Raw genomic sequence first — 15,579 nt, forward strand, 5'->3', positions numbered from 1 at the left:
TACATGGGCATCTTTCCACGAAAACACAACATCATTTGTTGAATGTCAAGTAGACTAGAATTTCAGACCTGGAATCATTTGCCTTGAAGCATCAAAATAATTGAATACTGTAATGGCTCAGCACCTGGCTTAAAGTTATAATACCAGGATTTACATTATTCTTAGCCACAGGCATATTTTTCACCAGCTTTTAACAACCCACCTCCTTTTCCCCTTCCCTCCCACACAATAACTGGGATGACTTGTCTAGATCTTAGGCAACAATTCTCTTAGCACATCAGCTCCTGGAAACAAATGCACTTAACCAGAGAAATAGGGACATCAACCAGCAAAGATGCATCCTCATTTAATAGAGCTTGAAATTACTATAATCCTTAAAGTACAGCGAGAAGAAGAAATTTCACCTGCCTGCACATCGGTCGTTGACTCTCCATCTGACTTGGAGGGACTCTGAGGGACCAACCTGAGCCTAAGAAGAGGCAAGAGTCCCCTTCAAGGACACACTGGGAACTTACGGACCTCTTTCTCCATGGTGCAGAGCGCAGAGGTAATTACATAATTGTCTGTTCAATTACTTTATTCAAGAGTCACAATCTCAAATTCCATAAGCCACTAGAGAAATGGCATCAATGAATGAAGCAGGTCATTTTAGGGACTTCAGTTAACGGAAAGGGGTGTGTCCCAACAAAGACTCACACAGTCAACTGTCTCCATGCCGGCATGCCCCACTGTTAATTGATTTCCCACATTTTCAAGGCAGCAGGAAATGTCATTTTTAATACTTTTATTTTTGGCTTTACAGAATTACTGCAAAGATAGTACAGAGTTCCTGTAAACCCAATGGGGATACCCAGTGCCCCTATTATTGACATCTTACATTAGTATGGTACATTATTATTAATTATTATATATTAGTATAGTATTATACATTAGTATAGTGTTATACATATGCATAGTATGTGTGACATACATTATTCATTACTATGCGTGTTACTAATAATTATTATATATTAGTATGTATAATAATACATACTAATAATACATATTGTATAGTATTATACATTGGCATTAGTATTAGCAATAATTACTACATGTTAGTATGGTATATTATTAGTATGGTGTATTTGTTATTATTAACTAAAGCCCATATTTTAACCAAAAGTATAAATGGTAAATGTTCTGGTATTTAAATATTGATCACTGTGAGAGGCAGAATAATTGATTCCCTCAAAGATGCCCCCAATACGTAGGCAGAATAATTGTTCTCCAGACATTTCAAAGATGTTCTAATCTTTGGAACCTATGAATAGGCTACCTTACATGGCAAAAGAGACTATGAAGATGTGACTGAGATGAGGGTTAATCTAATGGAGAGACTGGGAGCTTGTCCTGGACTATCCTGGCAGACCCATTGGAATTAGAAGGAGGCAGGAGGGTCAGAGTGAGAGGATCTGTGATGAAGGCAGCAGAGATAGGAGTGATGTGGACATGAGCAAAGGAACACTGGAAGCTTCTGGAAATGGAAAACGGCCAGGAGATAGATTCTACCTGAGAGCCTCAGAAGAAATTGAGCCTTGAAGACACCTTTAAGGGATAATGATGTTGATGATTGTTTTGTTAGTCCAAAATTATCTTTGTTCAGATTTCAATTCATGAGGCACGTATCCCAGGGGCCCAACCCACACAAAAGAAAAGCTTCATAGTTAAAGTCTTATTAAGAGAAATCAAAATAGGCCAACGAGGATTTTTCTTTAAACGCCTGAAATTGAAAAGACTGACAATGCACTCTGAAACGGTGCTCTCTCTGCTTGCGTAATTTTCAAAAGCATAGTCACCCCATCTGCAGTGATACTTCACCTGCAAATCCAGTAAGACCCATTTTAGATTTCTGAACTGGAGGGTAATACATGTGTGTTGTTGTAAGACTGTGCTAGTGGTAATTTGTTGCAGCAGCAAAAGGAGCTAATACAGGCATCAACTCAATGAGAAAGAAATAATCTGTTCCATCAAACACAGACTCATCTTCTAGGCCCCCATTGTGCAGAGGGTGCATGTCCGCTGTGTGACAGTAGTCTCAAAGGGGATTAAAACCGTGCCCCCTCTGCATCTCAGACCTTAAAACAGCACCTGACACAGAGAAAAGACTCACTATATATGGATTAAAGTAATGGTTTTTAGCCCTTGGAAAACTGCTACATCAATGGTTGTCTTTGTACAAGGAATGGTGTGCATTCTTTATTCTTCTTCGGCAAGAAGTGTGAGAAATATCAACTCTATTTATCTCTGTCCACTTAGGGCTCCTGAAGTACTTATCCTTATTTCCAAGCAACTTTAAGTATGTCTTTGGTTTCTTATTATGGAACAAAATGAGATACATACTTAACGGTTTGCAGATGAAGTATCATTGCAGATGGGGTGACTATGCTTTTGAAAATTATGCAAGCAGAGAGAGCACCATTTCAGAGTGCATTGTCAGTCTTTCACTTTCAAGGGTCTAAAGAAAAAAACCTCATTGGCCTATTTTGATTTCTCTTAATAAGACTTTAATTGTGAAGCTTTTCTTTTGTTTGGGTTGGGCCCCTGGGATACATGCCTCATGAATTGAAATCCGAACAAAGATAATGTTGGGCTAACAAGAGAATCATCAACATCATTGTTCTTTAAAACTCTGCAAAGTCCAGTGCGTTTGCACCATTAGACTTCAGTTTTCCTTTGCAAAGAGAAATCAAAGGCGATATGAGAAGACCACATGCACGCACGCACACACACACACACACACACACACATATAAAGCACAGAAATGGGAATCCCAGAATCAATACATTATTTTTTCCCAGAGAGGTTCTGATAGAAGAAAGGGCTTTTCTGCATCTCCTTCCCTACATCTTGCCCCTCCTGCCTGCCCTTGTCCTTTCCCCCTGCACAAACACACTGTAGGCCTAGCCATTGGACACCACTGCCTGTGTTTTCCCTGTTTCCTCTTTGACACCTGAACCCTGGCAAGGAAGGCGTAGCCTATGCCATCCTGGGTAATTATAGTTTGAACATTTTCCCCAAGTCTCATGTTGAAATGGGAGCCCAGGTGTTGGAGGTGGGGTCTGGAGGGAGCTGTTTGTATCATGGCGGCAGATCCCTCATGAATGGCTTAGCACCATTCCCTTGGCGATGAGTGAGTTGACAGAAGAGCTGATTGCTGAAAAGAGCCTGGTCTCCTCTCACTCTCTCACTGCCTCGCTCATTCTCTCTCTTGCTCCCACCCTCCCTGTGTGATGCACTGGCTCCCTTTAGCCTTCTGCCATGATTGTTAGCTTCCTGAGGTCCTCATCAGAAGCAAATACTGGCACTATACTTTGTGTACAGCCTGCAAAACTGTGAGGCAAATAAACATCTTTTTGTTATAAATTATCCAGTCTCAGATATTCCTTTTTAGTAATGTAAAAATGGCTTAACACACTAAGTCTGTTTTGAGCACATTCCATGAGGTCTGCTCACAAGCGATTGTCTCCTCCACACACCCCTGTGTTCTGTGCTGTTGCTGTTGGTGCATGCCTCCCATGATGTCACTGCTGTGGACACAGCCTGTCCTCCCCTCCCCAGAATTATATTTCTACAGACCTTGCTCTTTCTGTATATTCCAGAAGCAACTCAGTTGGGGTGTGGCCAAGAAGGGAGACAATCACAGAAATTATTTCTCTCTTCTGCCTCCTTCAGGAAAATCTGGGCTCCAAAATCTGGTTCTACTGATACCTGGCTGTGGCCAAAGTCTTTCCAGCCCCCCAAGTCCTCCATTTTTTTAATCTTCATAAAAGGGAACGATCCAATCTGCCTATCAGTATTGTGAGTGTATGATGGCTCCCCTGAAGTCCTGCAATTGCTTGACTGCAGGTTCCCAGGAAATGGCAGATGTGACTAGTAATGATTCATTCATTGTTTCATTAATCAAGCCAGCTTCCACTGATGATCTACTGGGTGCAGGACTCTGGCATGGCAGGCTGTGCATTCTGGCCGCGCTCAGTTCAAATTTCAGCCCTGTTTTTTGCTACCTGGGTGAGCTGGGATGAATTACAGCTCCTTTGCACTTCAGTTTTCTCCGCTCTAAAATAAGCGCTACAGTGGCATCGCCCTCAGAATTGTTTTGTAAGGAAATCAATGAGTGTTTTGCATAACGTGTGCAAGACACATAATTGGCCCTAGAAAATTTTAAGTAATAATAATGCTACTATTACATTTATAGAATGGCTCAGACAGTGGGACTCCCAAGCTGTGTGTTAACCACTGTAATTATTGCTAGTAATGATGTTATTTTAAATTACTGAATTATTCCTATATGTACACAGTAGGGCCCCCTTATTTGGGGCTTAGCTTTCATTGGTTTTAGTTACCACAGTTCAAAAATAGTAAGGTATTTTGAGATAGAGAGAAGCCACATTCATAAAACTTGTGTTACAGTATATTGTTATAATTGTTCTATTTTACTATTAATTGTTAGTGCTAGTCTGTTATTGTGCTTAATTTATACTTTTACAATTTTAATTTTTTGTAGAGATAGGGTCTCACTATGTTGCCCAGGCTGGTCTCGAACTCCTGGCCTCAAGCAATCTTCTTGCCTCTGCTTCCCAAAGCACTGGAATCGCAGACAAGAGCCACCATATCCAACTTCCTAATTTATAAATTAAGCTTTATCATAGTTATATATGTATAGGAAAAAACATACTATATGTAAGGTTTATACTATCTGCAGTTTCATGCATACACTGAGGGTCTTGGGTTGTATCTTCTGCAGATAATGGGGAATGACTGTATACCCATACATGTATCTCTATGTGAATATACACATTTAGATGCAGGAGTAGGTGTAGGTGGATATAGGTACGGGGTGTACATAGACAGACACAGAGATGTATTTTTCCTCTTTAAAGAGCAACGACTTAGGAGAAAACAGAACTAACAAACTGGAACATAGATTTAAGGAAATTGCCCAGAACACAGAGAGACAAAGCCCTGAAAAATATTCCACAGAAGTTAAGAGACATAAAGGATAAAATAGGCAGGTGTTCCATAAGGAGAGAGAAGAAGGACGAAGAGAAGCAGCATTTGAAGAGCTGAATCTAAAGCCTGATCTAAAGTTCATTTTTTTAAATGCACCTTCAGATTCAAAAATTTACATCAAAACCCCAAGCAGAATTTTTCTAAGCCCGTGTCTAGATAGCACTTGATGAGTAAATTCAAGCAAGCTTTAAAAATATAAAATAGTGGCCAGGTGTGGTGGCTCACACCTGTAATCCCAGCACTTTGGGAGGCTGAAGCAGGCAGATCATGAGGTCAGGAGTTTGAGACCAGCCCGGCCAGCATGGTGAAACCCCATCTCTACTAAAAATACAAAAACTTAGCCAGGAATGGTGGCCTGTGCCAGCTACTTGGGAGGCTGAGGCAGGAGAATTGCTTGAATCCAAGACGCAGAGGTTGCAGTGAGCCAAGATTGTGCCACTGCACTCCAGCCTGGGCAACAGGGCGAGACTCTGTCTCAAAAAAAAAATATATATATATATGTGTGTATATATATATGTGTGTGTGTGTGTGTGAGAAAATAATAAGAATTATGATAAATTTAATGATAATTAAATTTACAAATATTAAAAATCAAGTGATGCTAAAATTCCAAGTAATAATAATAATATATAATTCTAACAATTTGGCATTGTGTATTTTAAGTTTATGGTGGTTAAGTACATATAATTTGAAATTAGGTTACAGTGTCCTAATATTTAGATTTAAAAAATCAAGCATAGTACAAAAGTCATTTAAAGATACAGTTATAAATGTCCTTTTCAGGGACATGGATGGAGTTGGAAGCCATTATCTCAGCAAACTAATGCAGAAACAGAAAACCAGACACCGCATGTTTTCACTTATAAAGTGGGAGCTGAAATGATGAGAACACATAGACACATGAGGAAGAACAACACACACGGAGGCTTGTTGGAGGGGGAGATTAGCCGGAGGGAGAGCATCAGGAAGAATAGCTAATGGATGCTGGGCTTCATACCTCGGTGATGGGATGATCTGGGTGGCAAACCACCATGGCACATGTTTACCTATGTAACAAACCTGCACGTCCTGCACATGTACCCTGGAACTTAAAATAAAAGTTGAAGAAAAAAATACAATGATATAGACAGAATACCAGAAAACTAATGGAAAAAGTATGTACAATAAATGCCAACCAGGGAAAAGCTGATAAAGTTTTATTAAATATCAGAGAAAATAGTATTCTAGGCAAAAATGTTCTGGATACAAATAGAATACTAAATGAGTAAGAAACAACCTACAAGTTTGTGAGAAATTTAAAATTGTAAGGAACTAAGAACATAATTTAAATGTAAGTTGCTATATGTATTGTCCGAAATATTAGGTGAATTTGACAAACAATTGTAAGAGCAGGAAGGTTTATCATACCTTACTTGGAAGGTGATGTGCCAAACAGATGTAAATGAGTAAGAATAAGCACTAGTTGAGCAAATTTTAACTAAAGGACTTATATAGAACCCATTCCCTTAAATCAAAGAATATGTATTTCCTCTAAACACAAAATATCATTTCTAATGTTATAAAAAATCTTTAAACAATTAATATAAAGCAAAACACTTTTTTGAGCAGTTGATTTCATCCATATAAATATTCTTTTTATTTATTTATTTATTTATCTAACTTTTATTTTAAGTTCAGGGTTGCATGTGCAGGTTTATTATATAAGTAAACTTGTATCATGGGGGTTTGTTGTATAGACTATTTTATAATCACACAGGTATTAAGCCTAATAGCCATTCGTTGTTTTGCCTGACTCCCTCTCTCCTCCCATCCTTCACCCTTTGGTAGGCCAGAGTGCATTGTTCCCCTCTATGAAGACTTTTTTTTTTTTCTATTTGAGACAGGGTCTTACTCTGTCACTCAGGCTGGAGTGCAGTGGTACCACATTGGCTCACTGCAGCCTCACTCTCCTGGGCTCAGGTGATCCTCCCACCTCAGCCTCCCAAGTGGCTGGGATTACAGGGCCACGCTATCACACCTGGCTAATTCTGTAATTTTTGTAGTGATGGGGTTTTGCTATATTGCCCAAGCTGCTCTCGAACTCCCAGGCTCAAGTGATCCCCCTGCCTCAAACCTCCCAAAGTGCTGAAAACACATTTTTAAATCAGAAAATATTAAAAGTAAACCAAACCTTCATAGATTTGGAATTTATATAAAACAGGAAACTATAATACAAATGAGAAACATTTAGAGTTGAACCACAATGAAAACAAGGCTGATAGATCCTGGGACAGGCACTGAAATGGTGTGTAGAGGACACATCACCATACGTGCATTCTGGAAGTGAGAATTTTAAAAAATAGAACAGAAGAGCAACAGTGAGTAGAAAAAAGAAAAGAATTAGAAATAGAGAAGTTAGTTCGAAGGAAATCACAGGGGCAATTGAGAGAACCAGTAAAACCAACACGGAATCTTCGAAGAAACCAAGGACAGTGAAACCATTTGCATGATTGACCAAAAGAAACCGTGTGTGTGTATGTGTGTGTGCGTATGTGTGTGTGGTGTGCATGTGTGTATATGTGGGTGTGCATGTGTGTGTGCGTGTGTGTGCCTATGTGTGTTTAATAATAAAGGTAAAGACAAGAGAAGAGACAGCTGTAAATAAATTATCGTCTTTGGAGAAGATCAGAGATAGTTTTCCTCCTCGTTCTTGAACTTCCTGCTCAGCTTCAGTAAGAATGGTGACTCTTTTGCAGGGCATGTGGGAAGGAATTAAACTTCAATTTCATTCAGCCCTTCTAAAAAACAAATAAGTAATCCCTATATGAGAGACAAAGCTAATAAAATGTGTGGCATTATGGAATGATTGAGATCACATCTGATATTAGGAAAGGAATTAATTGTTAGAAAAATATGCAAACACTGGCCTTTGCAAACTTATCTCTACTGAAAGAACCCATAAAAACAAAGGTAATGTTGTCAGAACTTCTGAGCCAGCATTAATGAGTTTCCTTTTTTCTTTTTTTTTTTTTTGAGACAGAGTTTCGCTCTTGTTGCCTAGGCTGGAGTACAATGGCGTGATCTTAGCTCACTGCTACCTCTGCCTCCCGGGTTCAAGCAATTTTCTTGCCTCAGCCTTATGAGTAGCTGAGACCACAGGCACCTGCCACCATGCCCGGCTAATTTTTGTATTTTTAGTACAGACGGGGTTTCACCATGTTGACCAGGCTGGTCTTGAGCTCCTTACCTCAGGTGATCCATCCACCTTAGCCTCCCAAAGCGCTGGGATTACAGACATGAGCCACCACATTCAGCCTACTAATGAGTTTCTGTTAGAAAATTTGTCTTGCAACCAAATCAGGTTGTGTGTGGCCTTCCCCTTCTTTGTGACCTTCCTGTGCTCACGTGAATCTGCATGTGCTCTGGTGCCCACACTCCGCCCTTTATGTATTAACAGGAGGAGAGCTTTTATGGTGGCGATAAAGATTGAAGAGAAAGGGGTTAGCAAGACTTGAATGAAAAGAATTTAGTAGTAAGAATAATTTTTAAAATATCCAATCTGATCATTTTTTACAATATCAAATTTGGTCCATTTGCTCTTATGTGCAGGGGCTAAACAGAAGTTTGTTTTTCTGAACAAGAAGGATTTATAAGAAAGTTATTAACTTATTAACATTTATAATAATATTGTTATTAAGTGCCCATTAGGCCACATGTCTAAAAAATAGTAATAATTTATCTCCAATCTTTACAAAATCACAGCAAGGGAGATATTGTTAGCCCCATTTCACAGGTGTAAAAGCTTGAGGCAGTCAGCAGAGCCAGGATTCTCAGCCATGTCCCTCCAGAACTAGAGTCTAGCTCTTTAAAATTCATTGTTATCTTTCCAGTTAGAGGGAAAAAATGTGTAGACTGACAGGCAATTTCTCAACCAACATAATTGAAAGTATCTCAGCAAAAATATTCTTTAAGAATGATAGTGAAATAAAGACATTTCAGACAAAGAGAAACTGTCTTTGTTACCAGAAGACCCACATTAAAGAAAATATCAAGTGTTGTTATTCAGGAAGAATGAAATAATCCCAAATCTTGGCCAAAACACACACACACACACACACGTGCACACACACACATACACACACACACACCAAACCCCAAAACAATAACAATAACAAAAAACCAAGAAGGAATTAAATCATCACAAAGGGTGAATATGCAGAATGAATAATGACCACATAAAACAATAACACAAATACAAATAATCATGTGAGAAATTTAATGCACACATAAACAGAATTAACATGCATGGCAAAATGGCATTTAATTCAAAAAGTGCATAAATAAAGTTAAACAATTCTAAGATTTTTGCTTTTTCCTGGAAAAGAAGAAAAGCCACAATTAATGTAATCTTTAATATGTCAGTTATCCATATTGCAGTCATTATGATAATCACTTAGAAAGAGTAATATTATTTATAATTTCCTAATTCATAGGGAAAATATGTAAATAAACATTTTCTAATTTGGAGTAAGAAAAGACAAAACAGGAAAGACAAACAGAAAAACAAAAGCAGAGTGAGCTGACAGCCCAAATATATTAAGAATTGCATTACATATAAGGAGACTGAATCTAACAATTAAAACAAAAATAAGCATCTCTTTGGATTAAAATAAAAGTATATTTACAGGAGATTAACTTAAAACAGAGACAGAGAAAGATTGAAAAAATTAGACCATGCAAGCCATACCGAAGAAAGATTTTGTGTCCAGAAAAATATCTGACAAATTAGTCTTTAAGATAAAATGTACAACTAGAGATAAAGAGACTTTATAAAAGTTTAAAATCATTGAGAAGACAATGATTCTCAATGTGCTTGCATCTAAATGGTTTAGCCTCAAAAGGTGGTTATTTTAGGTGACATTGATTATATGCTTCTATATGTATTCTGCTTTATGTTTTTAATTCTATTAGTCCGTTTTCATACTGCTGTCAAGATACTACCTGAGACTGAGTAATTTATAAAGGAAAGAGGTTCAAGTGACTCACAGTTCCACATGGCTGGGGAGGCCTCAGGAAACTTACACTCATGGCGGAAAGCGAAGGGGAAGCAAGGACTTTCTTCACATGGTGGCAGGAGAGAGAAGTGTGAGTATAGGAAAACCGCCATTTATAAAACCACTAGATCTCATGAGAACTCACTCACTATCACGAGAACAGCATGGGGGAAACCAGCCTCATGATCCAATCACCTTCTTCCCTTGACACGTGGGAATTACAATTGGAGATGACATTTGGGTGAGAACCCAGAGCCAAACCATATCACTGTATTTTTAATTGTTTACAGTAAATACATGAGGAACTGCTATAGGATTAAATAAGAAACTACTCATATTTGTTCAACATGCAATTAACCCCTAGCAAGCACTCAATACAAGGTAACTGGCATCGTCACACATACCTCCATCATCATTAACCTTTTCGTAATCGAAACAGAACAATGGTCAAATAGGAAAAAGTAGGAACTAGAGTCCTGCAGAGTCGATTGTTTTTACTATAATTTAGTCATGAAAGCAAAGCATGAGAGTCATTTGTCTCACCCAGCATTTATAAGCCATCCTCCCTGAGACATTTAGGGCTCATCAGATGCAGGTCATGGAAGATACAAAAGTATAACCACTATTTAGTATTTCCATCACTCCTGTAGGCCCTGTCTTTGATCTGGTTAGACTTAGTTGTGTTTCTAGAACTCCAAGTACCTGATCGTATCTTGGGGTCATGTGAGGGAGACTTGGCCTTGAGGAGAGCGGCTTCACAGACCTGCTGTTTATTGTTACTCTCCCAGGGAATTCAGTCCGGAGCCCAGAGCCTAGGTTTCCATGAGTAACTCCTGACATCTGCTGGCCAGTGTGCTCCTGGCCTGTTCACCACATGCTGAGAGCCAGAGAATGTTCACTCGAGACAGTATCTCTGTGTTGGATTTTTTTAATATTTAGAAAACTTTATTATAGTGTTTATCTCAAAGAAAGAATAAAAAAATTCAACTATTAAAAGGCCAGGCATTCTCTAATTTTCATGAACTAGAAGTAGAAATGATAAGGAAAATAAATGTCCAAACACGCAAATAACCATCAGATTAAAGTGATAATTAATATCCCAATTACAAGCCACTTAGGAATTAACAAAAATGACACTGCATGTCAAATTATAGCAAGGCAACAAAACTGCAGCTAGAAGCAGGCTCATAAGACTAAAAAACTGATAGATTTTTTTTTGTTTTGTTTAGTTACATGGATAAGTTCTTTGGTGGTAATTTCTGAGCTTTTAGTGCACCCATCACCCTAGCAGTGTACACAGCACCCAATATGTAGTCTTGTATCCCTCACTCCACCTCCCGATGTTCCCTGAGTCCCCAAAGTCCTTATGTCATCCTTATGCCTTTGCATCCTCATAGCTTAGCTCCCACTTATAAGTGAGAACATATGATATTTGGTTTTCCATTCCTGAGTTACTTCACTTACGCATTTGAGAGAGGTCGCAGCTCAATTCACCCTTCAGGCTCATGAGTCCAGAAGTTTTTGCGCAGCCAAATTGAAAAAAAAATGACACCTATAAAGTGAGTGGAAGCCCTAATGGGAGATTTGCATAAAGGGTAGGAGCCTGGATGTTGAAGTCTGTCTCATAAACCTGTGCTCACCTCCTAGTGGCACATCTGTATCCCAGCTAAATAACACCTTTGTGCCTCAGTTTCCTTGTCTGTGAAATGGGGCTGAAAATATGACCTACATGATAAGATTATTATGGGATGGAAGTAGTTAAGGCATATATATATATATATATATATATATATATATATATACACATGTTAGAACAGTTCCTTGCAAAGAACAATTTCTTAATATGTGAGCGTTGTTATTAAACCCTAAAATTGTGACTCATACAATTTAATAAAGCTGTTAATCAATCTAATTTACTGCACATTTATTTTAAAAATCCCTAACAAATTATGGGGGCTATTTGCATTCTGCCAGCACTGCAGGAAGCTGCAGATAGCTCTGGAAAATAGTAAATGTGCTGTATAGAACAACTTCTTTTATAACCTGCTTTTATTCTAAAATATGAGAAGGCCTGGGTGTAAATATAGTGAGAAGTCTTTTATTGTTCCTATTAACGTGAAAATGAGCTTGTGTAATGCACTCTGATTGTGTCTAAATCATCCCCGCTCCTGGTCAGTTTCACATCGTCTCAGACAAAGAACACTGGGCCTTCTACAGTAATCACACATTAATAGGCATGCATTAGTTGTGGCACAAAGAGCTTTTTTAGTGGATTAATTGAAAGTCTCACTGTGCAAGCTTGAGAACCTCAGCTAGTGACACTGAACATGCACTCTTACAATTAATGATGAATAATAAAAGCTAAATAGTGTCATTGATCCCACTGCCAACATTTTGCTTAGGAAAGTCACCAGCCTGAGCCATTCTCATGTCAGAACTTGGAACCCCACAGATGGGCTGAAGCATGGATTCTATATGCAAGCCAAGGAGGTTTAAATGCTGGTTCTGCTAGCTACTAGCTGTGTGACCTGGTGGGAGTCAGGGGTGCTCTCTGAGGATCAGTTTCTTCATCTGCAAAATGAGAATTACAGAAAGAGTGCCTATCTCATTCAGTCACTGTGAGGACAAAGTGAACCAGCTTGTGTGAATGCACCCCATAGAACCTGGCATGTAAAGAGTGCAAAGTAAGTGTTAGTTATTATTATTAGTAGTAGTAGTTTATTAGTTGGGTCCTCACAGGAAATACATGGTACACTCAAAATGGGATTGAATTTAATAAATTTAATAAAGATAGTACTTAAATAGATTGGACAACATTAAATAAATGGGAAATGGCACTGCACCCAGGACCTAGCAACAGTGGGAAGCCATTACACTAACTCCATACCACTACCCCAACCAAAGGAACAAGAGGGGGGGATAGTTGCCACACCATACAGGAGCTTTGGCATTAAGAAGGCCTTGGCATCTGAAGCCACGGAAGCTGTGGCCTCCATAAAAGGAACACAGACAATGCCAAGTCATGGAGAGCAGGGAGAGAGGGAGGGTGATAAATCTCTTGACTTCTCTCTTCTTTTGACCCTGAAAACCCAGCGTCTCCAATCAGAAAATCTAACCAGAAGCCAGAGAGCAGAGAAAGCCAGGTGCTGCGATATGAAAAGGTCAGCCTACAGGTTAGAGTAATGCAGGGTGCACTAGGGTTAGGAATAGATCTGGAGGGGAGATTGGCAAATAGCAGTCCCCAAGGAGAGTGGTCTTAGGGCAATCTATATTATGCATGCAATCAGTATGAATAAACTGAGCAAATATTACCAATATAGCTGCATATCCCACTGCCAAGAAACACTAAGGGAACAAATATAACTGTGGAAGTGACTCAGTGCCTTTGAGTCTGGTTCTGGACTGTGAACAGGAAGAGTGATAATCCTAACAAAAACAACTTGAATAAAAATAGTAACAGCAACTGGCATTTCTATAATACTTGGTAATTTTCAAGTCGCTTTCATGTATATAACCACATTTCAGCCTTGTAACAACTCTATTGGAAGGTAGGTATTTATTTCCATTTTAAAATGAGAAGTGTTTAGTTTTCAAAATCCCTTGTGCAATTCTTGCTTAAATTTCCTAGAGAATGCATGAAAAAGGTTGATATTACATGTTAGTGTTCAGGAATACAAGATGTGGAATTCACTTGTTTTACACAAGTCATGTGTTGTGAGGCTTGTAATGTGTCAAGCTCTGTTCTAGACACTGGGGATCCAGCAGTGACAAAAACAAAGCCTTGCATGTTTTTGAGCTGCAGTTACTTTGGAAAAGCCCGGAGGTCCTTCAAGAAGTTAAAAGAGTTACTTATGACCCGAAAGTCCCAATAGAAATGAAAACATATATCCACACAAAACTGTAGATATAAATATTCATAGCAGAATTGTTCATGATCGCCAAAGTGTGGAAATAGCCCAAATGCCTATCAGCTGAAAGATACATAAAATCGTATATCCATACAGTGAAATATTACCTAGCAATAAAAAGGAATGAAGCACTGATTTATGCTACAGGAAAGAATCTTTAAATTATTACACTAAGGGAAAGAAGCCAGTCACAAAAAATTACTTATTATATGATTCCACTTGTATGAAAGATCCAGATTAGGCAAATCTAGAGAAAAATTTAGATTAATGGTTATTTAGGGCAGGAGCAATGAGTGAATGAGAAGATTGGGAGTGACAGTGATAGCAACAGGAGGCAGTCAAATGCCCAGACAGACAGGGGTGGGAGCCCGTGACCCCATCTCCAAGCTGAAGACAGTTGAAAGCCTGAAAGCCAAGCTACAAGTTAAATCTTTGGACTGGATTGAGAAGTTGTCTTCCTGTTTGGCACACTTGCCTCTGATTCACGTCCACCCTTCACCTATTTTACATATAGCTATCCTTGCCTAATTGGTTTTCTACACTATCATGCCAGCCTTTGGATGGTGTCTTCACTTTAACCTTTTTTGCATACTCACAAACCAATCAGCACACACTCCCCATCCTGTGCCTATAAAGTCCCCAGACTCAGTCAGTAGAGGAGAATATGGCCTGACTTCAGGGAAGGAGATGGCCTGATTTTAGGGAAGAGACAACCTGACTTTGGGGAAGGGATAACCTGACTTCAGGGAAGATGACCTGCCCTTCCTGTCCCTTCTCCAGCTCCCCTCTCCACTGAGAGCTGTTTTCTTCACTCAATAAAATTCTCCACCTCCACCATCCTTCAATTGTCTGCATGATTTCATTCTTCTTGGATGTCAGACAAGAGCTCAGGACCCACTGAGTGTGGGTACCCAGAAAGGCTGTCACATAAGCCCTTTGCCTTTGCTGGCAGAGGGCAACCACCCCATGGATGAGGCAAGGGGCCAACTGAGCTGCTAACACGCTGTGGATGGCTGAACTAAAGGAGCTCTGTAACATCTCCTCTTGGGCTTCAGGGTCATGGGCACCCTCACCTGGGCACTGCCACATTCCCCTCAAGGCGACATGCCTGGACTGGCCCCAGGTCTCACTCAGAGCTTGCTCCTGTGTTGATGCCCAAAGCAGCCAGCCAGATCCCAAGCTCGCTCACTCACTTGTTCCCTTCTGCAGACGGTTGAGCATGGCAGACTGAGTAGATGGGCATCCCTTCCACGAGTCTGGCAAAGGGGGCAGAGAAAAATCCTGCATCAACAGCTAAATGATGTGGGGTTTAATTTTAGGGTAATGAAATGTTCTAAAATTGGTCATGTGATAAATGCATAACTCTGTGGATACACTAAAAGCCAATTGCATTGCAGTGAATTGCATGTTATGTGAATTATATCTTTTTATTTTTTCTTTAGACAGAGTCTGGCTCTGTCACCCCAGGCTGGAGTGCAGTGGCATGATCTTGGCTCACTGCAGCCTCTGCCTCCTGGGTTCAAACGATTCTCCTGCCTCTCAGCCTCCCAAGTAGCTGGGATTATAGGCATGCACCACCACGCCCAGCT

The 15,579-nt window shown here is 39.5% G+C and overlaps 1 long non-coding RNA gene across 2 annotated transcripts in view; it reads left to right on the forward strand.

Annotated features, from left to right (window-relative positions):
* Window positions 1-295: 295 nt before the first annotated feature.
* Window positions 296-15,579, forward strand: part of LOC129010469 (uncharacterized) — a 32,732-nt gene continuing 17,448 nt past the window's right edge. For both annotated transcript variants that reach the window (XR_008493002.2, XR_008493003.2), the window contains exon 1: window positions 296-547. This is a non-coding gene — a long non-coding RNA (uncharacterized LOC129010469). The remainder of the gene's footprint in view (window positions 548-15,579) is intronic.

The sequence above is a fragment of the Pongo pygmaeus genome, chromosome 10, assembly GCF_028885625.2.
Source record: "Pongo pygmaeus isolate AG05252 chromosome 10, NHGRI_mPonPyg2-v2.0_pri, whole genome shotgun sequence".
In the NCBI taxonomy this organism is placed as follows: domain Eukaryota; kingdom Metazoa; phylum Chordata; class Mammalia; order Primates; family Hominidae; genus Pongo; species Pongo pygmaeus.